Below are 26497 nucleotides of genomic sequence, written 5' to 3'. Positions count from 1 at the left end.
TTGCATTTTAAAGATTTGAGGACTGTAAACGTTGGGTTATTTTTATATACGTATTTATTTTTATTAATTTACAGCTTTACTTGACCCCATAAATGTAGGATTTTCTTTATTTATTTTAGTTTAGTTTCAGTTTAATAACAGTTAAACCACTCCCACCACCTTCCACCACCACCACATCACACACTGTAGTATTATATTATAATTATACTGTATGTAAACCTATTTTAAAACCCCACTGCAGCTTAGCACTTTCACATCTTTACAAAACTCTGAAAAATGGTAAAACACACACACGAACGCGCGCACGCACACACACACATCACTCTATATCAGCTTTAACCCTCACTGTGAGATTAATACTCACCTCTAGACTAGGGTTGGGAACTGCTGTTAGCCCTAGCTTCTTCTTCCAGTGGAGGAGAGAGAGTGTGGCACACATTCTAACATATACCAGCTCATCCCTAAGTCTGCACCCAGCAGGCAGAATAGGCTGTCATTTTGTGTTATAACTGACTGATTTTAGAGTGTCGTTGAGTGTTAATGGAGTTAGAACTGTTTAGGAGTTTGAGCTGCACGATATGGAAAGAACTGACATTACATGTTTTTTATTTTCATTTATTATAAGAAAAAATACAAGAACATTTACCAGATTTTACCAGTAGCCAACGATCCAACATGGTAGGGAGTTCATTGTTCTCTCCGTCCATCGAATATTAGAGTTATTAAATAAAATCGGACAGAAATAATGTGCTTCTGGTGGGTCTCTCATGAAAAATAAAAATAATGTTAACTTTCCTTTTACATCAGGAAATAGAAAAAGATATGCTTGATATATAATTGCATTACAACAAATCCTGTGACGTGAGAATTGCGCTACTTATTATGCCATTGTGATGTGATGCTGAAATCTGTACTGTATATTTTCTTATTATTGTGTAGCCTTAATTAAAACATTAAGCTATTTTTGGCACATTTTCGGATAGGAGCAGGTGAACCCCTAACCCATTCAAACCGGTTAGGGTTCTACCTGATCCCAACTTACCTCATTCAACAGGTGAACTGTACACCTGTACTAGACAATGTTAATATAATAAACAAACCATGTTCGAGATCCACATTGTAGCAGCAGAACTGGTAAAAACGGAAAGCAGTGGCCTACAACCATGTGGCAGCCAGTCGTTTCGTTTCCCGCCCGTCTTCCGACAAGCCACGCCCTTTGCGCTACGAGTGGCTACTCGTTTACCTTTACAAGTGCTGGACAGCTTGTGATAGGAGTGACTAGCCAATCCCAGCCCACCAGGCGGGGTTTATTCGGCCAATCTCAGGCCATTGTGGGCGGGGATTTTGTCCCCAATGCAGGTGCGAAAAAAACAACCCAGCGACGGTCTTGCGGTCGTCTCGCTTTTCGCGTTTCTCCGCGGTCGCGAAGCTGACGGCCAGACCTTACGCTGGTGGGCTCCTTAAAATTCAGCCTAAAATAGCTTTTAGATTGACTGTAGCTTCGTTTTGAAGACGAACCCAGAGCAGATGTGGAATTACTGAAATGTATACGATTGTAGAGATGGGCAGCTCGAGCTTCGTGGAGGTTTTGGTGCGTTTTGACAAAACATAATCTGTTTTTTGGCTGATTTTGGACATCTGGAGTATTGCAGAAACAAAAGGAGCGTTTATCCTGTAAGTAGTTCTCATATTTAATAATTGTACTATTCATTATAGCTTAGTGCTTGCTTTGTTTTATTATTATCATTATTATGTCTATAATGCTTTGTAAATGTTCTTTATGCTTTAGTTTGGACGCTCATCCAGTTTTGGTATTTTTAAAACCCACACTGTTTTTAAAACAGTGTTTGTGAAACATTTATAAAACATTTTCTGAGTTAGCAGATCAACTTTAGCTCTTTTTTTACACTCTTAGCTATTGGTAAGATTGGCTCTGACAGTTCAGACAACTCAGACTGCAGCTATCAGCTGCCTTCCATGATTATGTTTTGGGTGTTTAAAGCTCACACTTAATAATTATTAATTATTAATGCAGTGTTTTAAAAGGCCTGTATCTTACATTTGTCTCCTATCTTAAAAAAACATTATTTTTTATGACGTTTAGCTGCTATCTGCCTTCACGTGCAGGCCTTTGATCACTTTGAACACATACAGCCTTTTCTAATGGCACTGAACCTTTATTTTCTTCAAAATAGGTTATTTAGCGAATTTAATGATTGTAAATAGAATCACGAAAATAGGAATGACTATATGAATGATTATATAGTACCGTGACAACGAATGAAACGAATTGAATACAGTGTGTGATAAATGTTCATAACACATGAGAAAATATCTTGCATATGGATCTTTAAAAAAAAACTATAGCGACAAAAATATTTAAATAGCAACGGGTCACAAATATGTGTTTTTTTGCAGTGGTATATAATGTATTAAAGGGTAACATTTTAGTGCCATGTTTAAATAACCATATACATCAAAGGTTCAACTAATATAATGAATCAAATAACTGTTATCTTTCACTTCCGATTCCGTAAACCATTTTAAGACTCATTCTAAGACCTTTAGAGGTTTTAGGAACTTATTTTAAGGTCTAGAAACCTGTTAAGTGAGGTGAATCCAATTTTTAGTAGTGGCATTATGATGTTACCCAGTATAGCATCATTATGGTTCTACTAATGTAATTTTAATGTAGCCAAACTTCTTTTTTGTGCTTATTTGTTTCTTTCAACTAGCACTATTCCACTACTTATTATTTTTGTATTACATTCTATGCTGTTTATTTTCAAGCTTATTTGAACTGGTTGTAAAAGTTCTGTTTTATTATAAATTACAATATTTAGTGTTTTAGTACATTTGCAGTAGACGATGTGAGACACTGAAACACTTCTGGGTCAGGTTAGAGGAGATGTTCAGAGTCTAATACCATAAGGAACAGAGGGATCTACTGGGGTGTAGAGCATGAGTACTGTAGAGGCCTGACACACTTATTCTGAGAATGAAAATCAGAGCTGTGTTCTCTGTAGGTTTTGTGGGATTTATGAACTTCAGTACAATTCTGTACAGGTCGGAAAATGGAGGCAATAGAGGTTTAGAAGTATAAAATATAAAGGGCACATTTAGATTTGATTTTGATTGAACAGATTTATTTAAAAATAATCAGGCTTAGGTTCAGGCCTGGTTTTAGTACCTAAAGATCTAAAGTAGGCAGTATCAAATTATTACCAAATGTGGGTAATGACTCTTTATATCCCCTTTTCTTTTCATATATTTCAGTTCGGTTTTAATTTGCATTTTTATTTAAATACACATAACACAATATATTTACTTCCAGTATGTATGTATATGTAAAATATATAACATAAATATAACATAGAGTATTACATTTTAGTCCCATTTTTTCTCTTTTAGTTCCCAACTAGTTCTTAATATTTAAGGTTTCTGTACCGGTACTAAAAATGGTTTATGACTAGTATACTACTAAACTCATGAAGCTATGTAGGTTCTTTAAAGAATATACAAAATATTCTACAATAATGGCCTGGTTAATGGCTATTGTATTCACTATAAAGAAACATTTCAAATATTTCAAATATTCCAATGTTTACTGCAATGCAATAAAACTATATCTAGGTATTATGAATAACTAAAGACTTAAAAAAGAACCCGGATATTAGTTAAACGTCATGAGACGACCGGTAAATGTTCAATTACGAGAAAATGTTGGATACGGCCATTTAAAATTCATTCTTTGATGAGATGATATAAAAAAGTATGTCTTGCAACTAAATATATGTGTGCTCACATCCATGCTGTATACTGGATATACTGAGTGGCTTTGCCCCCACCTCTCTCTCTCTATTTAGCTTTTAGCATTACAGTGTAATCCCAAAAAGAGAAGCACAATTGCTAACAAACTTCTGCTAAAAGACCCCCCAACTGAAACGAACGGTTGAGGCAGTTCAGTACTGAAGCAGTACTTAAGTTTATTGGATTTATAAACACTCTATAATTTTTCACGTTGCCTGGATGTAGTTTTTAGGTTTTGCTAAAAGCTTTAAGGTTTAGTTTCTCTCACACTACACACTTCTCTGAAGGCCCAGTTGCACGAGCGGGTCTCGCGAGCTTCAATAAACGCGTTTTTGAAACACTGACCGTTCTTTTAATAAGAGAACCACCGTGCACGCTCAGCAGGGCATGATCACTGATTACAACCGCTGCACTGTCTTCTTTCCACGTGTGTGTGTATGTGTGTGTGTGTGTGTGAGTGTGTGAGTGTGTGTGTGTGTGTGTGAAAGAGAGAAAGCCAGAGTGTGCATTCTTGTTATATTAGAAAAAAATGTATATGGTTATTTATAAGACCCATAGAGCATCAAAACGTTCCACTTTTGTCACGATTCGAAGAACCATTTTAGTAAGCCTACTGGTTGTTTAAAAAACATATAGCATACAAACAGTTCTACTATTGGTACGACTCAAATAATAATTTTGTATTACTAGTTCTGGTCCTGGTTTTATGCCTATATGGTAGCAAAAATAACCTTTTTAGTACTGTTTTTTTTTTCAAAAACACATAAAGCGTCGAAACAACAATGTGCTACTGTTATTAAATTACCTATGTAGAATAAAAATAGTTTGGTTGTGGTTCCTTAAAGAAACAATAAAGCATGAAAAGGGTCTCTTGTACTGCTTCTTTATGGAACCTATATAGCATTAAAATATAACCTTGTTTAGTACTGATTCTATACATAACTAGTATAGCATCACCAAGCATATATAAATATATATATATATATATATATATATATATATATATATATATATATATATATATATATATATATATATATATATTTTACGTTGTTCCTTTATATTACCTATATAGAATGAAAAGGTTTAAGGGGTCAAAGGGCAATTTCTAATACATTTTCTGGTAGTGTTTTCTGTTTTTTTTTTTTTTTTTAATAATAATCCATGTAGTTTAACCAAGAACTACAAACGCTTTAGTACTGGTTCTTTTAAACATAACCTACTTTAATATTAATCCGTTTTAGGATGAAAACATTAAAACCATATGAGAACCCTAAAGAAAAAAATGAGTAATGGTTCTTTAAATTACATTTATAGAATTAAAAAATTCAAATATCCTTTTTAAGTGCTGGTTCTTTAAATAGCATATATCATATACAACATACATAGCCATGTTTAGTAATGGAACTTTAAATAACCTACATAGAATGAAAAGGTTCCTCTGGGCTATTTTTATAAGCTAAATGGGCTGTGTCTAGGACGAGTTCTTTAAAAAAAACTATACAGCATTGAAAAAAACATATTAGTACCGGTCCAATTAAGAATTTAGCACAATTTAGTGCTGGTTCTTTAAAAAATGTTTCACGAGGCTAGTGCTAAACGGACTAAAGAACCCACTAACAATGTTCTGCTAGCGCGTGCGTCGGTGCATCGTGTGTGTGTGTGCGCGCGCGCGCGAGCGTGTGTGTGTGTGACCGGGAGCGCGAGAGCGAGCGAGCTGCACCCGGGCGAGTGCACGAGCTCCATGTGACCACAACAAGAGTCTGCGTCCGGTCCCTTTAAGAGCCGCGGGTGAGTTTCTGTCTTTGGTTATCTAGCTGTATGAGTTTATACTGTATCATAAAGCTAGAGAACCGAATGTAGAAACTGATCCCCCATCAGCCGACAGCAGGAGAGAGGGATGAGGAAGGAGAGCAGCAGCAGCAGGAGGAGGAGGAGGTGGTGTTGGAGGTGTGCAGGAGGGAGAGGTGGAGAGAGAGAGGCTGTGGAAGCGGGGGATGGAGAGCTGCAGGTAGGCGAGACTGTGCCGCTGTTTTAATGCAGTGCAGTGCAGCGTTCACGTGAAGCGTGTTTACCTCAGAACGCACGCTTTCCGTGCGGCTGCATCCCTGCATGCGTAGTGTTGAGTGTGTGTGTGTGTTCGGAGAGAGAGGGAAAGAGTGTGTGTATGTGAGCGTGCAGCTACTAAAACTACTCGTTAACGTGAGCAGGAAATGAGCTGGGGACATAGAGTGTGTGTGCGTTCGTGTGTGTATATTTTTATATATGTATGTGTGTGTGTGTGTGTACACATATTGAAGGGACCACATTCCTCCATGAGAGCAGAAGAAGAAATGGGTTAAAAGGGACTTGTGTCAGCCTATTGGTCCACACGTATGGGGTCACGTGACTCTCTATACTTCCATGCACGCAGCATCCTAGAGCATGTGGAAAGTAGTGTGTGTTTGTGTATGTGCGTGTGTGTGTGAATGGTACGTGTGTATGAGTGGGAGTGTGTGTTTGTGTATGTGCGTGTGTGTGAATGCTACGTGTGTATGAGTTGGAGTGTGTGTGTGTAAGCGTGCACCCACTCAAACTCCTTGTATGTACGTATACATGGGGAATGGGTTAAAAGGGACTTGTGTCAACCTATTGGGCCGCTGCTATGGGGTCACGTGACTGTATTCTTTCCACGCATGCAGCATCATCGTAAAGAATATGGAAAGCAATGTGCATATGTGTGTGTGTTCAAAGCATATATAAGGGAAATGGATTAAGGGACTTGTCATCCCATTGGTTCACTTGTACAGGGGTCACGTGACCCCGAACACTCTGTATACTTCTATGCTTGACGTATTTACACCCCTACAAAAGTGTTCTTTTATCAGTGCAATGATCCTATGTGAATGCAGTGGTTCGGCAACACACAGAACTATTTGAATGCATTGCCTGACTAAATGGCTAGCCTTCTATGAAAACATTGTGTCTATGGTTCTTTAAATAACCTGTATATTGTGTATATTGAAGGGTGTAATTGGAGATAACCACACCTTCACACTCTTATTCTTATACGTTTTATACATTTATATTGAAGGTGTGGTTATCTCCAATTACGGTGTAACCACACCTTCAATATGAAAACAGTGTGTGTATATATGTGCACATACAGTATGTTTGTATTTGGTTGTGGCTGGACTAGCTTGGACTGTATGTGGTTTTGCTTTAGTATATTTTCCACTGAGTTTACAGTATAGTACTCTTCGTGAAGCCTAATAGACTGGTGTGGAGGTGCAGATGCGTGCAGTGCTCCTGAAGGGTCAGTGTGTTTTAAGAGTTGCTGTATTTGTGAGCAGCTGAGCTTCACGGAGCAAAATCCCCAATGCTGAACTAACACTCGAGTGCAGCTGGACTTAAACAAACCCTGTAGGTATTAACTGAGCACTGGAGCACTGGGGATGTGTGTGCTGTGCAAGCATGCACATTCAGAGGGCCCTGGCCTACAGGCTCTGTGTAGTCAAAGGCCTGTTGGATTGAATGCAGGAGACTTGTGCTTGGGCAAAGCTTGGCCCTGGACAGTCAGCAAGCACACTTGTGTTTTATTTGCATGAGGCTTTGGTACTTAAACAGGCTAGTCTGATTGTTTTATAGTGGTGTTACCTACCTAATTGATGGTTGTGGTCAAGTGTTTGGTCTTTGTCCATTAAAAAGAGCTCGATTGACTCCTTCATAATTGTTTTATAGCCGAAACATAGGCTCCTAAAGTGAAAATGTGAAAATATTTGATTATTTTAAAACTGTAAAAATGTGGAGGTATAAGATTTTTGTTAGTTTGCAACGCAACAGTGCTTATAATACATATATTATTTGTATGTTCTAGATTGATATTGATTTGTTTACAAATTAGGTATTCTATTCTGCTAGCTGTGCTTTTCAAAGGACTAGACAATGTGTGAATTTGCACATCTGTGTCAGCAAACATCTGTGTATCTAAATGTTGTAGCTGAATACATTTATTAGGGTGTGCTCCCACTTTTGGGCAAATATTGCATATATATTTTTACACAAGATAGGATACTTACACTTGTAAGATATATGTTTGTATATGGCCAGATATTAAATTTCCTCACGAGTTTGCTGTTTGTGCTGACGTCCGACACACTGTGGGTCTTTTGTGGTTCTGCTCCGTAGCAACAGCCAGAAGTTGAGATTGCAAAGCGACAGTGCAGTTTGCCCATGACCTTGTACAAAACAGCACCCTTGCTTTGAATTCCTCATCATCGAGGTTCTGTTGACAGATATGTGCTTTTGCAAGTGTTACACAATGTGTCGTTACTCAGTGCATTTTTGTACTCGTCCTTCAACCATTCTGAGCTCCGACAAAGACCTTTTAGCCTAGTGGTGAACTGTTGTCAGCAATGTGCTGGGAATCAATATGAGTGAGGAGTGAGGAGTCGCAGCAGGTAACTTGCCCACAGTATCATGTAGAGCTGTTATATCATTTGAGTGTGAAACACTCTGTTTTGATGACTGAATGGTGTCCGGATGAATGCCGAATCTATCGCTTACAGTGCATATTATGTTGCCTGAATGAATGAATGTCTGTGGCTTTGTTAGCAGTTACACAAAAGCTACGGCAGTAATGATAAAACCACAAATTGATCAAAGCCTTGTTTAATTTTTACGCTATTTGTGAAAACCATCTGCCTTTTCTCTGTAGATGTTTGTGTGTTTGTGTATGTTGTGATAAATGAGCCTACAGAAATGCTTCGCAGAAAGTGACATCTCTAAACTCAAGGACCAGTTCAGAATGCCTTTTTTACTTCCTCTTTGTAGCTTCTGTTCCAGATCTACAAAGCTTTGTTATTACAACATCACTGATATATAACAAGTATAACTCGAATAGTGAATCATTGCAGAGCTAATGTGAGAGGAATGAGGGAAGGAAAAAAAAAATAGATGAATGCAGGTCAGTGTGGCTGTGGATTAAAGTTTAAGGACCTGTCATAAGGAAGCACACGGTATTTGATTGTTCATGGTACAGAGAACGCTATGGCTTGGGAGTGTTTGAAAAATAATTTGAGTGGATGGGAGAAGTAAGGAATGAATAAACAACAAATAGATGAGTGCAGGTCAGTGTGGCTGTGGATTCGAGCTTGGGGGGCCTCCCCTTAAGGAGTACATGCATTGAAGTGTCTGCCAGAAAAAAAGGGTAACTTGGGTTTGCTAGATCTGAAAATGAATAGGCGTGAATGGGAGTAACGATGAGAGTTAACGAGGGACGAAATACATGATTATGGGTCAAAGTGACAGTGAATTTGTTCTCGAGAGCCTGCCCTAAGATAGTGTATCCGAAATGTGTGTATCATTTAAGCTGAAGTGTTATATAAGGGTGTGCACTTTGCACCAAATTTCTTCTGTTTCCATTTTCAAATACACAGTATTGATTTTTAATGATTATTTTACATGTAAAGATTGGTGGCAGAGAGTGCTTTATTTAGTGTTGTGTTTAAACCTAGGCCACTAGATTGTTCGATCTCACTGTTGTGATTTGTCTTGCTTACAGTATCAGAATATATCCTAATATATTAAATCGTAAGTCCTGTATTGTGATATACATGTTGATGATGTATTGTAAATCTCCAAGTTTTTGCCCTAATAATAGTTGTATGATTTATTTGTACTTTTATGAAAACCAAATCTGTATGCAAGCCCACATTATCCAATCAGATAAAAAATCTGGAGTTGAAATGGTGTCGTTATCTCGACAACTGCAGGACAATTTATAAAACATGAAAATGTCTCCAAGATAATAATACGAATAAAACATTTAAAAAGCAACTTAAGCAATGCACAACCATAACAAGTTCAAATTCAAGTTCTCAGTGAATAATAAAGGTCTTTAAAAGGCCTACATGGGCCTCTCTTTAGTCAAGTGCATGCATATGGTGCAGACATGCATCCCCATTAATGCATGATCTAAACAGGCACCAATGATGGAGGTGCAGTCAGAGGCCTGGCTGTCTGGCAGAGAGGAGCACCAGACGTTTTCCCACATTAATATGTGTCTGGGCCTGTGCTGGGGACCCAGCAGATGGAGGCTTGTCTTAGCACCTGGCATATGCAGCGCTGCCATTGTGTACGTCCACGGCTAATCTCGGTTAAATGTAACCAACTCTGCATTTCAATTTCGCCACAGATTAAAAACATATTAGGGGGAAAATGTGGTGGGAAAGGGGGGGTGGGGGTAGTTGCATATGTGCAGGTTAGAGAGTGTGAGAGCTTTAATTCAGGCGGATTTGTTTATGGAAATTTGTCTCTTCTTTTTTTGGGGGGGAGGAGGCGGTGGAAGGGTGGGCTGTTATTATAACTACAAGCATGACCACAGAAATGCTGCTGCTTTACAACCACAGAGCTTGCTTGCACTATTATCATACAAATTGTGCCTTTGCCTCTGTTCATTGTTAAGAGAGTGTGTTCTGAATGTTGTACCTTCCTGGTGGCCTCCTACTGTAACAGGACAGCTAACAAAACTGCGCTAGTGTGCCATGGAGACGCTCTGCATTCAAACAATGACATTGTGATAATTTGAGCTTTTTTATTTGTATTAGTTACAGGCTTGGTAAGGGACTGGGTAGTGGCTTAGGTTATTTGGCTTAGATTAATTTTATACGTCTATTTGTGTTCCACATTTTTTTAAACAATAGCTATTTATAGAACATAAGATCTCAGGAAAAATAATGTATTTTATTGCTTAAAGCATCAGTCTTTGAGTTTTTTATCCCTAAAATGTACAGATTGTCACTTTAAATGGTTCTTCATCTCTATACATTGATGAGTACAATTTACAAATTTGTCTTCGCATAACCCTTCAAAAGTGGCTCTATGTTGCACTAAAAAGCCTTTAATTAAAATTTTGAGAATTCTTCTTATTTTAATAGCTTTTCAGAGTTCAGAGTGTAAGTTTTATAGACCTATTTAAAATCTATTTTTCTGTAACGTATTGAGTAATTAGGCCCATGTGAAAGACTTTGGGTGTTAAAGAGTTAAAGGACTTACCCCATACAGGCCCAGCAGTTAGGGCTGGACAGGGAATAAAATTATGCTGCATGATTTCAGTGTGCCAGGCTGTGCACATACATTGACACGGTTAATTTACAGTCAGGCAAGTGCTATTAAAAATCTCCCCGTCCCGGCGGGCCACTCGCTCACTGTTTTGGAATCCTGCCCTTCTGCAGGTACAGGCCTGCTTTTGTGGTCTTGCACAGTCAGCCTGTAAACGAATATGTAAAGCACACACACCTTATTAATTCCATGATAGCCGTTGGTACACATGAGTGTTGTAATGCTGTAAAAATAACAGTGTCACTGACCTTTCTTTCTAAGTTGTAATTTGGCTAATGTGGCTAATTTGGTTATGGCCTGCTGACGCTGGATTTGACGATGCAAATTAGACCTTGAACTGCTTCACAAACTTGACAGTAAAATGGACTTTAACCCTGCCATTCATTTTTGCTTCAGAAAGCAAATGTCAATCATTTCTCCTCTGAACTTCTATGGTAGCTTAGCAACAGCCTCTGACCCATAAAATGAAACTGGAACTCAAAAGTCTTTTATTTGGAGGATTACACTGCTGCATAGGCTACAAAACAACAACTTAGAAGACTTAGCAGCTGGCAGAATTACATGGTCTTTTGCCAGCCATATAGTTTTATTGGAACACATGATGTAAAATAAAGTGAGTTTTTGTTTGGTTCTCATCGTGTTTAATTGGTTTTAGTGTATGTGTAGAAGTGTATATAATGTTAGGATGTTTACCTATGAAGAAATGCTGTTCAGACTTAGCTTTTAAAGAAAATATTATAAATAATATTATTATAAATAAGAAATTTAAACTACAGCTTTACAAAACTTGTGGGTCTTTTATTTTGAATTAGCTTTTAAATAGCTTAATAATTTGTGCTATCCAACCTTAATTACTGTGCATGCATACAGTGTACTTTTATAAATACCTGCATTTTGTAATTACATTTTATTGTGTTTTTTATTATTATCTACCCCAGTATTTCAATGTACACAGGCAAACAGCTGGAAAAATACGTTTTTATTAAACATAATGAAGCAATATAAATATTTTTTGTTAATCTGATACAGTGATTTATGCTTTCAAAATATTAATATTTTTATTTAATTATTTTTATTACTAAAATGTCCTTTAGGCTATCTAAAATATGTTTACTTCTCTTTTAAGCCAGCATTTTCTGATATAGTTAGCGGTTAGGTTAGTAACCAAGCTAACGCTAGCTAGCTAAGCCAGCAAATGCTAGAGCTTTTAGCCTGTCAGGATTATTAAAGCAGATGTAGCTAATCATGTAGCAACAGGCTCTGTTCAGACCTTTCTCTTTCTCTTGTTAAACAGATTAGTTTCTAAAAACCCAGTTCTTCAACACTGGGCCACATTTGCCCAGTTTGTCTCCTGAACGGGAAGTTAATTCACTCCAGGAGCTACTCAGCTTTGTCTGTAAGCATTAGCTTAACAAAAGAGTCAATAAAAACAACAGTAAAACTCTGCTGATAAGAAGCTTTAATAAGCTTTCTTTTGCATTTCTAACAGAACAAAGCAGGATTTTAGCACTTTAGTGTTGAACAAAGCTTAATAACACTGTCCTAAGTGTTATTTAAATACAGCTTTTGTTCTAATGTACCAATGTTAGTTTTAAGAATTTAAAGAACTGCTTGTCTGTTACAACCAGTGACTGACTAGCTTGCTAATGTAATGCTAGTTACTCTATGTAAACCCAGCTATAGTTAGTTTCTTTGCATCTAAATTACGCTTCCAATAGGTTGAAATTTCATATAAACACAAAAATATACAGTGTTGTATAACTAGTTAGGTTGACTAGCTAGCATTTACATTAGCATTTTGATGTCCAAAATTAATTATGTTCCAAAAAGAGGACAATTATGTTCCCCCTATTTTAAACGTAATTTAAACTAATAACTAACTTGATGATTAAGAATGAGTAACACTGGTTTTAAAAGGTTTTACAATAAGTACAGGCAGATCAGCAGGGTATGTGTTATTGCTAAGATTTGACATTTTGGTGCCTGCCATTAAAGCACTGTATATTATGGCTGCATTTTTCTTTTCACATTAAAGATCACAGAGCAGCTCCAGCGCATCTCTGAACTCATCTGAGTTTATTTACAGTATTGCTGCCCTTCAGAAGATCTTTATATGATGGAAATTGAAATTCAGGAAGATCTGAGGGAGTGTGAATGTATTTGTTCCAACTGTTGTTTTTTTTCTTCTGACGGTTATGTAAGAAGATTTATTCTGTTACATCATAAGCTGTGATTTTAGAGCTCACGACCATGTCTATTTTTAAACTGTGACAGATTTCGCTCTGAGAATAAAATGATTAATTTATTTTTTTTGTGAGAATATTGTCACATGGTAGATTTTTGTCTTTAGATGTGCTGTGGTTTATTTGTATGTTTTTGTTTGCTTCTGTTCATACAGATCTACAGATTCTGTGGCTTGTATACAGTATGATAGATGGATAACTAGATAGACAGATAATCAGACAGACACACAATAAAGACTGAATTTAAAACTATGGCAAGTCTTTGCAGAATCATGCTACAATTACTTATATATAAAATATTTAATGTACTTAAGTGTGTGTGTGTGTTGAGTGTGTGTTCTGTAAAATTTATATTTACCTTATCTCTATGTTCTTTTGTGCAGGAATCATTGCACCCCACCTGAGACGCTGAAAGTCAATGGCAAAAACACAAAGCAGTCACATGACCACCAAACTTAGGTGAGTATTGAGCCCCTGGGGTGCCGTTACATGTTGCAGTGTGACCTTGACTTTTGCTGTGCTAGATGTGTACTACACAACCACAATAGAAATGAATAGAAATTCAATAGAAAGGACACTCGCATTGTTACACTGTGGCAGGGCAGCTGATGGTCAGTCTGGAAAACCTGTGTCATAATTACATCACAGTAATTACAGCAGCCCAGGTGAATAACACTAATATTAATATGTTTCAAGCATGCATTTTACATGATGTGACAAAGTGGTACACCCCCATTCCCCTTCAAAAAAACCCTCCCAAAAAGAAAGCTGGATGCTGGGTAGCAAGCATACTGGGTATTACTATGGCAACAGCGTTTGCTCTCGCTGATTGGTGGCAAACTGTACGGCTGGGGAAGGTCATGTGACTTTCAGAGTCAGAGTGAAATTCTTCATGGCGTGGATTCCTACATTTATTTTTTCGCCGCCTCTGTTGCTCCTGTGCTGTGTCCTGTAAACAAAAATGCCATGGGGATGTGTGTGAGTGTGTGGATGTGTGTGTGTGTGTGTGTATGTTTGTAAGTGGGGTGATTTTGTTTGAAGCATGCACATATAGCAGATATTTAAATCAGCGTTAGACTGTTTAGCATCAGGGTCTGCTTCTGATGTAGGAAGGCTGTTCTGCTTGCTATTGTGAGTATTTGAGATTTTATTTAACCCTTTAAACTCTAGGTAAATTATTTATAAGTTAAGCTATTAATACCAAAGCAACAACTGTTGGAAAGTCATTTAGCTTACCACATTTGTGGTGGAGTCCTTGATGGTTTTGTTTTAGGGCCTATAAAACAGAGATGAATTGTGAAATAAAATAGGCTGTTCTGCATACAGTTCTGCATAATATGAATCTGCATAAAAATATTGAATCCCTAATTCATAGTAATTGTAATTCAACAAATAATAGAAAGACATTTATAGCTTACCATGTTTATAGCTTACCTTGAATAATAAAATAAAGAAAGGTTGTTCTAAGGGCTGTTATGCTTGTAAAGAAAAAGAAAAAAATAACCCATTAATCCCTAGGTGAATTATTTAACTATTAAGACTTTTAGCTTACCACATTTTTTGTGGAGTCCCACATGGTTCTGTTTTAGGATCTATGAAACAAATATGAATTGTAAAATAACGAAGGCATGTTCAACTTACAGTTATGCATTTTTTAATCCCTTAATTCATAGTGAGTTTAATTAATAATGCTAATTCAGTAAATAATGGAATGACATTTAGCTTACAATTTTTTTGTGGAGTTAATAAATGTGCAAAATGTTTTATAGTTATAAAATGCAAAATCATCTGATATATATCTCACTCTAAATTCTTAATTACTCCCCACAGCTATATAATATAGCGTTGACATATAAGGTGTGTGTGTAATCTATATTTTAATTCTCTTGTCTAAGCCCTCATCCCTTTGCGGGGGTAGCAGGGGGTCTTGGTGGTCCGGGGTGTGTATAGGGTGTGCTCATGTGGAAAAACAGTGAGGGTGGTTCTGTCCCTCACTTTCCTAATTCTCTCTCTCTCTCTCTCTCTCTCTCTTTTTCCACATTCCATTCCAAACCCCTCTCTCTTTCCCTCTCTTTCTCTCTGTCTCTGTCTCTTGTTTCTTCACTAGCCCACTTCTCTTGCTTCACAAACTCAAGTCAGAGTTCAATGGCACATTTTCCCCCCTCCTCCCCCCTCCCCCCCACCCCATCCAGAACTCTAGTTGTCTTTTTTGCGAGACGGGGGCAGGCACCCAGTGTGAACTTTAGCTGCAATTCTCCAGGCACACATGCATTGTGAAACACAGATTGAAAAAGAAATGAGCACCTTTTTTCCTCTTCTGCTGCCAGCACACAAGAGTCTGAGACTCTCTCTTTCTCTCTCTCTCTCTTTCACTCTGGTGCTCTGTCCTCAGTGCAGTCACACAAGGATAAAGTTCTGTTTGGTGATGCTGATCACTAATGCGTCTCTAAATGCAGAACGTGGGGTTTGAAGCCTCTGAAAGAGGGATTGTGGATGGGGGCGTGGAGTTCTGGATGTACTCCTTAATGAAGAAGATCCAGTTCGACTCGTTCTTTCCATCATTCGAGTGCAGTCTCTTACTCTTACTACTCCATATAGCAGAATATAGTGGTACAGTGGTTGTGTTACAGAATGTTACAATGTGGTACAGAATGTTATGTGGATATGTGGGTTAGAGGATGATTGATTGGTTGGTTTGGTTCTGGATGGATTATACTAAATTTAGAATATTTCAGAAGAATCTAATAATAAATTAACATTTATTTTCTGAGCAATGAACACGTTGGATGAACGTTTTAAAAGATTATGTCAATTTTACGTTAGATCACTGTTTATTTTTGTTTATTTTGTTTAATTATATCTGGAACTTCTATTTTAAATCTAAAAGTGTTAACATTGTTTGTGCTGTTTGTGATTGAACATTGAACAGGGCTAAATTTCATTCATTGTTGCATAATAATATTACATAATATGTAATATTACGTGTGTAAAAAGTCCACAGAATATTTTTGTAGAGTATATGATGAATAACAGAATACATTTAGAGGTTGTGAAGTATGGAACTCCTAAAGGGGATGAAACCTTATCATAACTTATTTGCTTAATTAACACAAATAAAATATTATTGTAAGTGTGGCATGTGCAAAAGTAATGGAACATTTAATTTAAATGTTTTTTTTTAACAATATGTTACATTTAGTAAAATGAATGTATCTAAAATTAGTGATTTTTGTTTGTTTTACTTTATTTTCTTGTAACCAATTTGTTCACATATTTACATTAACAATATCAAGAATATGAGTGTTATTTGATTAGCAATGACCACTTTTTTTGCATAACACCGTATCTTGGTCTGATTATACTATTGTCCTCTATTTTCTTCTTCTTGACCAGTTTAGATTTTAGAAAATCCAGTACAGTGCTTTTATGTAAAAGGATACGAAGCTTACTTATATCTCTCAAACCAGAATACAGTATTGAAGTACTCACACTGTTGTGGATTAGCAGGGTTCTGCTTGAGCCTCAAAGGGCCTTTTGAGAACCCCCTAAATGGTTCTGCCTGGAGGGAATACAGAGCGCCTCAGATTGTACCATTAGACTGTTTGATAGGGTTTACTTTGACTATCAAAGTGCGCGTTGAGTCACGCCTGTAGTATTGATTCCAGTAGTATTGATCTGCGTTTGTAAAGCGAGAATATGTTGTGATCTTTTTGTGGTGCAGGCTCTTGCAGAATGACCAGACATCCTAATTCTGTCAAATTTGTCAGACTGAGGCTGAAATTCCCTTTCTTCATCTTTGTTTGTTGAAGAAATCGGTACAGATCCATTGATCACTCCTGGTATTCTCAGGCATCAGTCACTGCAGCAGTGAAGAGCAGCAGTGGAGAAGTTCAGTAGACACACACCGACCAGAGTGAAGCCCATCAAGAAAAGAACGTCTCTCCGTCAGGGGGAGAAAGAAATCTCTCTCTCTCCCACTCTCTCTCTTCCTTTTTTCTCTCTTTCTTTTTTCCCTTTCGGCTTTCAGGCCAGAGAAACAGTCTGTGACATTGGCCTAGTTCTAGACCGGCTTTTGCCCAGAGGAAGAATTGAATTGAGGAATCAGAGGCAGAAGATCAGAGGGGTCTCAGTACCCTGTGGCTATCTCCCCCACTCCACACCGCATCTAACTACCTCTCAGCCTCGGCCTCCTCTTCCCCTGCTGCTGCCTCGCGCCTCTCTGGCCGCCCGGTCCATATTAGTTCACTAAATCGAAGGTGGAGGGTACACAGATCAATCCTAACCAGCGCTTTCTGAAGCGATTAATACCAGACTCAACACACGGCATGGATAAACAAATTCCACATGAAAGAGAAAATCTTTAGAATTGAATATCTTGAAATGCCGTCTGCACAAAAGCGCTCCTACCGATATTGTAAGTCACCGTTATGATATACTAACTCTTTAACACTGATCAAATGAAGGCGGTATGAATAGTTCTTGACCTAAAATGTTCTTTACATAAGCAAAAAACTTTAATGGCTATAATAAATCCTTTCCATTATGTGATGATGTTCTCTAAAGATTTTCTACTCACATTTAATTTTTTAAAATACGCCAAAATGTTTAGTCTACACTGTTAATCAAAAAAGGATCTGTGTCGTACAAAAACAAGTATCTTTGTTGCTAGTTTTAAAGATATATAGAACCAAAAAAACTCTCAAAAACAGAAAATATTCTTTCAAAAGATCAAAGTGATGCTGTACAAATCAACCCTGTGAAGAATTGTTTAAATAGTTCTATTGTTCTGTATAAAGCCATTGCTTTATATTGCATTTTCTAAAGAACCTAGTTTTAATTTTAGGTGTTAAGGTGTTTATAATATGATAGTTCTGTAATAGTAGTAGTATAGTGTATGAAATATTAAAAAAAAATGTGACTACTTTATCCACAGCTTTGTAGTAGCTCTGTTTGCTTGTTTAAAAAACATACCTTTTACGCTATTGTGTTTACGTTATTGTGGATTATCAGAATTAAGTACCAATTAATGTAAATGTCAGTTAAATATTCAGTTTATCTTTAGTGTCATTATAATAATACAGGGTTATACCATACAAACACAAACAACAAAACACTGTCAAGCTAATTCTCTGCTGTAATAATAGATAATCAGTCTGGGATTTTAGTGCAACAACAATAGACAAAACACAGCACAGTGTGCACACACACTAAGTGCAATTTAAAACAGACAGTAAATACAAATATGTGCATGTGTGCAAATAAAGTGTACATAAAGGCAGGGGTGTAATTTAAGGTGGAAACATTATGTATTGTCTCGCGCTGTCAACATTAACACATGCAGGTAATCTACTCAAATTAATAGTGTGACAAAATTGATAGAGTCTAGTGATGCATTAATAGTTTTATTTAGCGATATAACAGCAATGCTAAATTTTATTTTCTCTCTCTCTTGCTCTCTCTCTCTCACACTGGTGTAGTCATGCACACACACAAACCCACACAGCTGATTGCATGTTTTCTCTGTTCAAGCAGTTGACTGTGGAATATGGAGCCAAACTTGTCTTTATTTTCTCCATTAAAAATCTCAGTTCAACTCAGTAATTCGACACAATACAACATTCTAATTTAAAAAGCATCTAAACTTCCCTGAGATATTATAATACAGTAAAAAAAGGATCTAGTATTTTTACTGTCCTCTTCTCAAAAATACAGTTAAGTACCAGCATTTATTTCAGTAATGCTTGTATCCATGATTTTGTCACAGAATATTGTTGTGATTAATAAGGGACTGGTACCAATAATACCGATCTAAGTGTTTACAACACTGATTATTTTATTTTCATTTAAATACCCATTATCGCAAGCTTAGTCTTAGTTAAGAATTTCATTATTTTTATTCCATTTTTAATCACTGTGTTTTGTCATACCAAACTCTTTGCATGCTTTGTATCTAGCTACTACAAAGCTAGTGTGTAATAAAAGAATCATTAGGGTGTAATAAAAGACTTGAATTATATAAGTATAAAATAATAATATAAATCATAATAATACACTGTAGGTATCCAGTATTAGGAAGATCTATTTTTTTATTTTGTCTCAAGCTAAAAATATTTTCGTACTGACATTGCATGGTTGAATACTGTGAATATTATGCACATTATGTACACTCTACAATAACAAAACTGAAACAATATATTAGGGGTATAATAATAGGGGTGTGCCATATCGTATTATATTATATCGTATTATATTATATACCCTGAAATATCGTGCCATATCACCCACCTCTAATCATCACATCAGGGTACTACTTTTTTACTGTTTTTAGCAAAAGAACAATTAACAATGTTCTCATTTCCCATTATATATCTACTAGAGACAGATTATATCTGTCCAGAATAATTTATTTAACTTTAGTTCTGGATATATGAAAATATTTGGAGTGCATTATTAGTATCATGTTATTCTGGATCATTGACTTCTGTTACAAGTCTGATAAAATTCTTGTAATTTTTAATATCTCAGATAGACATGTGCCTTATTGCATACGATCATATCGTTTTGTTGCAGTAGTGTATTCTTGAAATATATATATTTTTAATTCAGTGTTTAGTCCCACGCTTAGAGTATCGTTATCATGAAAATACCATGAAATATCGTGATATTATTTTGGGGCCATATTGCCCACCCCTAGCAGTGAATACAATTGAGTGATTAGGTTTGTATGAAGGTATACAGTGCAAAGAATGACATAATTAATGCAGCTTATGTAATAAATAATGATAATAAGTTGAGCTCTGTGTGAGGGTTATGTTATGATTATATATTATGATTTACAGCACGTTTACAGCATGCATGGCTGTGGCTGTGGATGTGGCAGCTGCCTGAAAGCATAGAGTCGTTTTAATTTGTTAGAAAGCCTGTGGTTTAATGAACAATTGTGGAGCTGTGTGTGGAGAGTGGAGACTGTGTGGAAGTTGATTTAAATGAAGCACTGCATTATAAGGGTCTGATGGGAGATAAATCTCTTTATATGAATGTGTAGAATGAGAGAATGAGGGAATGAGAGAATGAGGGAATGAGTGAAAGGCAGTGTGAGGAGGGGAGGGGGGCTCCTGCTGCATGTGCAGGGTTAGCATATGCTAACATAAATTAGAGCCTACATGTTTTTGACTGTGAAATAAATAAAGCTTTTAGTAAGGTTTTTTTATGGGTTAAGGAGGTGGTTGTGGAAGGGAACAGTGTGTTTCTTGGTTTCGTGCAGTGGGCTGGTGAATGCTGGCTTTTTTAGGCTGAGAGACATCTCCAGTGGCTGAAGAGGCAGTTGATTTTCTCAGGGAGAGAATGGGCTGGGTAAGGCCTCTCTGACAGTGCCATGCAAAAGCACTGCTTCAATAGTGTGAGGTGTATTTCTGAAGATGGGGAAAGGAGGAGGAGGGGGTAGAGGAGGGAGAGAAGGAGCGAGGGAAGAAGAAGAGAAGCAGGAGGAGGTGGAGGGAAGCGTTGTGAAAAGGCAGCAGGCTGCAGAGTGAATGGGGGGACTGTAGGGAGGAGGGAGACGGGGTCTGCGTCTCCATTGGTTGAATGCAACGGCCGCAGCAGCTGTGAAAAGAGGTCTCCCCTTTTTCCCACGACCCGGCAAAGAGGCGAAACAGTGGCCCGGGCCGGCCAGGGTCAAGTCACATCACTAATATATACACTGGGCCTGTGTCCGTGGACAATGCGTACACACAGCTCATTTATTCGGCCTGCGCAGACAGACAGAGCCGTCCACATGCAGCCACAGCCACCTTCAGACCGAGACGCGGGACCGGGGGGTGGAAGGGGGGCGATGAGGACCTTGACACTAATTTCGATCACATTGGGGCCATTGTCTAGTTCTAGACCAACAGTTGTAGATTCTGCAAATTAACAACCATTTGCTGAGTGTGGGGATACAAACACACACGCACACACACACACACACACACATATATACATGTGCAGACACCTGCCAACAAGTATATATATATATAAATATATTATGGTAATATAATAACACAATAATGCAAGTACATCCTTTTAAAAGACAATAAACATTTGAACATTTAAATCATAAAATTTTATCACAATCTATATGTATTTGTTTATGACATTGTGACTATTATTATATGTGCACATATGTTGTCAAATTTGAAATCTGATTTTATTAGTGTAAATAAATGTGACACATTTTTGAGAGGCATTCATATCTATTTCTAACATAGGATTGCGATGAACAATATAATTGTCATTGTCATGCCATCGATATAATTAGATAATATTTTGTTACGCTCTTTATGTATTGATGCACTTGTCACTGTGTGACATTGTGGCAAAAAGTATATATACACATAGTGTCACATTTTGTAGCTTTCATTAATAAATAAACTAAAAAAAACATTTTAACAACACATTTAAATTCATTTTTTAAATGTAACATGTTGGTTTGGAAAAATAATAAAACGACGTTAACAAAAAATAATGTTATTATATATTAATGATATTGTTTCATATAATATATTATACATTATATAAGATGCTTTTGCGAGACTACTTTTGTGAGTTCTGGACAATAAGTATTTAATTGAAAAACAAAAAATAAACCAAAAAACAACCAAATAATTCACCTAGTTTACCTCATTAAGCACTGATTTACCAAACCAGGCATTACATGACATGATAATAACTGTCAAATGTATAAATCATTTATCATTTATCAAGACTGACTGACATGAGCATAATTAATCGCCATCACAATACAGTATATTTCTTAACTACATTATTAAAGAATATAAAAGCCACAGTAAACTGCCAAGAACAGTGGCTGTCTGTACATGGAAAAATGTCTAAAAAATGAATTTAACAATGTATGCAATACACACTGTAATAAACATCAGTCAGTGAAGGAGAATCACTTTAGATTAATATCACTAAAAAAAGAACATTCATTTAATGCTTTAGATTTCACAGATAATGTAAAACAGAATGTAATTACGCTTTTATTATACTCCAAAACCGCAGACTGGTTTAGCCAGTTCTATTTTATTATTTTTTGTTGCTTGTTTGTTTGTTTTTGTGTTTGTTTGTTTGAACCATATGTACCCTTACAGTTATATATTATCATATATAGTTATATATTACGTATATAAGATTCATCATTCATATAAGATTCATCATTTCATCATCATCATCATCAAAAAAGGTCAGGTGCCAAATTTTTATATCTAGAACCATAGAATCATTCTATATATTTTTTGCCTGCTTGACACAAAAGAAAAACTGACACTGTTCTTATTTTCCGGTATGACGTACAAAAATCCTATTATAGCTGACTTATTATTATATCTGCCCATTTATTTTTTCTCTAATTTTGGACACGTGGTTCCTTATTAAAATCACAAAATGATGCATGGCACCTTGTGTAATCTGATGAAAATCCATGTATTTTTGAATATAGCAGTATAAATAGAAAAAAACATGCAGTGTCAGTTTTTGTCTGTATAAATATTTTATTTTACTGCGTAATGCTGATGCGCATTTCTTGCATTTTATTATTTATATTTTCTTTATTTCAATATTGGGCAGATATAAACATAAAAAAATGATGTTATGTATTTATTTATGTTCGGTTTAGTGATTTTCAGCTCTGTATTGAACTGTAACTGTTTTTCTGTGACTGCATGCTGCTAAAGCTTAGTTTTGGTATCTTGAAGGCTGGAGCTCGTCCCTGCTCTGTCAAGGCCTTGGTAGAAGAAACTTGACTGTGAGACGTGTGTGTGTGTGTGTGCGATGGGAGAGGGGGGATTTGGTGAAGGCTCTGCAGAATTACGTGTGTCTCTTCTAAGACTGAAGTGCAGCAGAGTTTAGACCGCCTGCTTTGGTTGAAGCGAGAGAGACAGCTACTTTAGACAATGGTGAGAGAGCGGAGATGGCAGGAGCACATAGCAACTCTCCTAGCAACTCCTGGGCCGAGTGGAATTTAGATGAGACCTCAGCTCTGTCTGTACTAGCATAGGGGCTAATGAAAGGGGAAACAAAGAGCACTTTCTGCTCTGTGTGTGTGTGTGTGTGTTTCAGAGGATGGAAGAATGTGTGATAGAAAGACGAGTCAGGGAGTCACTGCTTTAATTTCACCAGTTGGTGGATAAAGCAGGGAAAGTAATGAAAACAATTATAATACCCGTAGTTTTATTGGTGTTTATTGGTGTTTATTGTGTAAAGGATTTGTAAACTTTAAAATAGATAATGAACCTTTATATTGACTTTTTAAAGCTTTAAAAGGTTCAGCCAGACTTTGCTTTAATTGAATTTGATTTTTGTTCAAATCTACACAGCAGAAGTGTGATTTAATGCAGATAAGGTGTCTTTCATTAGTGTTTTAAACACTCTGCACTCTTAAAAATCAAATTAATCTAATAAAAGTGCTGTGAAGGAGCAGTAAGTGTGAATTACCCTTAAATTACCCCATTAAATATTGGTAAATTAGTAAAGAAATAGAGCTTGTATTTAGGAGTGTTTTTTTTTTTTAAATGGAGATCCGTGCTATACAGTAAATGTGATGGAGCATGAACTGTAGTGCTGTCAGACTCTGCTTTAATTGAATCAAATTCTGTTTTTAAAAAAACTACTCTGCAGAATTGTGGATAATGCAGTTTTATGGCTGTTTTAAACAGACTGCTCTAATGTGCTAAGAAAGCTTACTCTCCTTAAAAATAAAGGTGCTACAAAAGGTAGTAATTAACCTCTTTAAATCTTAAAAAAGTGGTGGTTGTATAATATGTCGCTTAAATATGCATTTGTAGCAGCTTTATTTTTAAGACTGTAGAGCAACTAATCTTATATTATGAGTATGTATTAAAACATGGAGATCAGTGCTATAAATGTGATGGAGCATTATCTAGTGCTATCAGACTCTTTTTTAATTGTGGATAATACAGTTTTATGGCTGTTTTTAACAAACTGCTCTAAGGTGCAAAGGAAGGTTACTTGACCAATGCAATAGAAGAAACATTTCTGTGAAGAAGCTGTAAGTGTAATTTGCCTTTAAATTAATAAAGATGTAATTGACCTCTTAAATTCTTTAAAAAGACTTGGTTTTCCCTTTTGGAGCCAAAAGTGGTGGTTGTATGATATATCGCTTAAAGAAGCATTTCGACTGTAGAGCTTATATTTAGGAGTATGTATTAAAAAATTGTGATTCGTGCTATATACATGTGATGGAGCATGATCTCTAGTGCTATCAGACTCTGCTTTAATTGAATCAGATTCTGTTTTAAAGCTACGCATCAGAAATAGGGATAATGCAGTTTTACGTCTGTTTTAAACAAACTGCTGTCTCCTAAAAATAAAGGAGATACGAAAGGTACTTAATAACTGATTGACTTTTTTAAATCTTTAAAAAAGACCTGGATTGTCCTTTTGGAGACAAAAGTGGTGGTTGTGTGATATCACCTAAAGAAGCATTTGTAGCAGCATTATTTTTAAGACTGTAGCGCGACTGTAGAGCTTATATTTAGGAGTATGTATTGAAAAATGGTGATCCGTGCTATAAATGTGGTGGAGCATAATGTCTAGTGCTATCAGACTCTTCTTTAATTGTGGATAATACAGTTTTGTGGCTGTTTTGAACAAACTACTCAAAGCTGCTACGAAAGGTTACTTAACCAATGCAATCAAATAAGCTGTAAGTGTGAACTGCCTTTAAATTAATAAAGAACTTATTAACCTCTTAAAATCTTTAAAAAGCCAAAAGGGGTGGTTGTGTGATACTGCCTAAAGAAGCATTTGTAGCAGCTTTATTTTTAAGACTGTAGCGTGACTCTAGATCATATTAAAAAATGGAAATTTGTGCTATAAATGTGATGGAGCATGATCTCTAGTGGTATCAGACTCTGCTTTAATTGAATCAGATTCTATTTTAAAGCTACGCAGCAGAAATCGGGATAATGCAGTTTTACGGCTGTTTTAAACGCACTCGAGTGGCTCTTTGTGTTCTTTGTTTTGCTAATACGTCCTCCACTGTAATGGCATGTTTTATTATTTTTATTACTGCCGTGATTATTTTGTGGAGCTCATCTTGCTGAATACACGTTTATGACCCTCACAACCCACAGTCCATTAGAGAACACACACCCGGCCTCCTAGTGTTCTCCTTCACAATAAAAGGTGCCATCTTGTTAAAGCCTGTAGCGCACACTCCTCCGGCGTGTCCGCATTGCCCCTGCCTACCCGCCTCGTCCCGTTTCGCACCCTTTTATGGGGCGTTTGTCCCACAGTAGGGCTCATTCTTTTGGTAAACAAGCACAGGCGCAACGGCAGGCTTCCTCCGCGCTCTCCCTCTGCTGTTCAAAGGCTCCTGGAGTGCAGCGAGACAAAGGGGAGACTCACTTAATTAGCTGGGCGAGAAGATGCATTGTGGCAATTACCCGGCACAATGAGGGAAAGCGTACGGCCTGTTAATTTGGCGTGGGGCTGGAGAGCAGCTCCTCTGGCCCAGAATAGCCCTTTGTTAGACACAGAGCTCGCGTAATAGATCACATAGACTTCGATTAAGGCTAGCATGCTCCCACAATCCTGCTACAAGGTGTGAGAGTGCGTTTTGGGTATGTGTTAGACTCAGCTTCCTTCCGGTTCCTAGAAATGCAATGAAAACCAATAGAGTGCTTTGATTTCAATACAAAATACAGCTTTCCTCAAGTTTCTGCTGCAACCGTGCATGCTAAGGTCAAGGTGCTGAAGTTCAGTGTCAAAACAAATCCACAGGAAAGACAATCTTCTCTTCATCTGAGGAGAAATGGACCAGATCTCAGTCATGTAGTACACTCAGTATGAGTGTCTCAAATCTTGATAAGAGAAAACAGGAGAAAAAACACAAGACAAAACAACAGTTTTGGGTGATAAATTTCATTCAAGTTCTAAAGAATGGCCTTTTAAAAATGACCAATTCGATAATGGCAGTGTTCTCCTCCATGCACGTTCAGTCTTCTTACTACTGTAGTTCATGATACAATGAGACTGGACTTTCAGTGGAAGTCTAAAAAAATAGATTTTAGGTCAATTTTAAGGATTGGACAAATGAAATAGTTTATGGTACAATATAAAAAGAAATATACAACTGCCTGATAAACATTGTCAGAAAATAACATGGCAAAAGGCATTGGATAGTGTTGGACCTCAGGAGACAGCTTGGGAACACCCGCTCCTGTATATGTTGTGAGGTGTTATCTTGTCAATGAGGTTCAACACTGGCCAACCTGTCATGGCAAGGCATCATGAAATATTGTTGGAGTTGGAGCGAGGCTTGACAGTGGGTGCCAGATGGA

The 26497-nt window shown here is 36.9% G+C and overlaps 1 long non-coding RNA gene across 2 annotated transcripts in view; it reads left to right on the top strand.

The window, feature by feature from the left end:
* The window catches only part of LOC103041480 (uncharacterized), a 71026-nt gene that overhangs the window by 8793 nt on the left and 35736 nt on the right, over nt 1–26497 (top strand). Inside the window, exons 1-2 of one of the 2 annotated variants that reach the window (XR_455036.4) lie at nt 1377–1674; nt 13538–13613. This is a non-coding gene — a long non-coding RNA (uncharacterized LOC103041480). Of the gene's footprint in view, nt 1–1376; nt 1675–13537; nt 13614–26497 lie in introns of those variants that run through there. The other variant, XR_007424809.1, reaches the window with a different exon arrangement.

Source organism: Astyanax mexicanus, chromosome 16, assembly GCF_023375975.1.
Source record: "Astyanax mexicanus isolate ESR-SI-001 chromosome 16, AstMex3_surface, whole genome shotgun sequence".
Classification (NCBI taxonomy): Eukaryota; Metazoa; Chordata; class Actinopteri; order Characiformes; family Acestrorhamphidae; genus Astyanax; species Astyanax mexicanus.
Note: the sequence above shows the minus strand (reverse complement) of the source record. Positions and strands in the feature narration are given on the sequence as shown.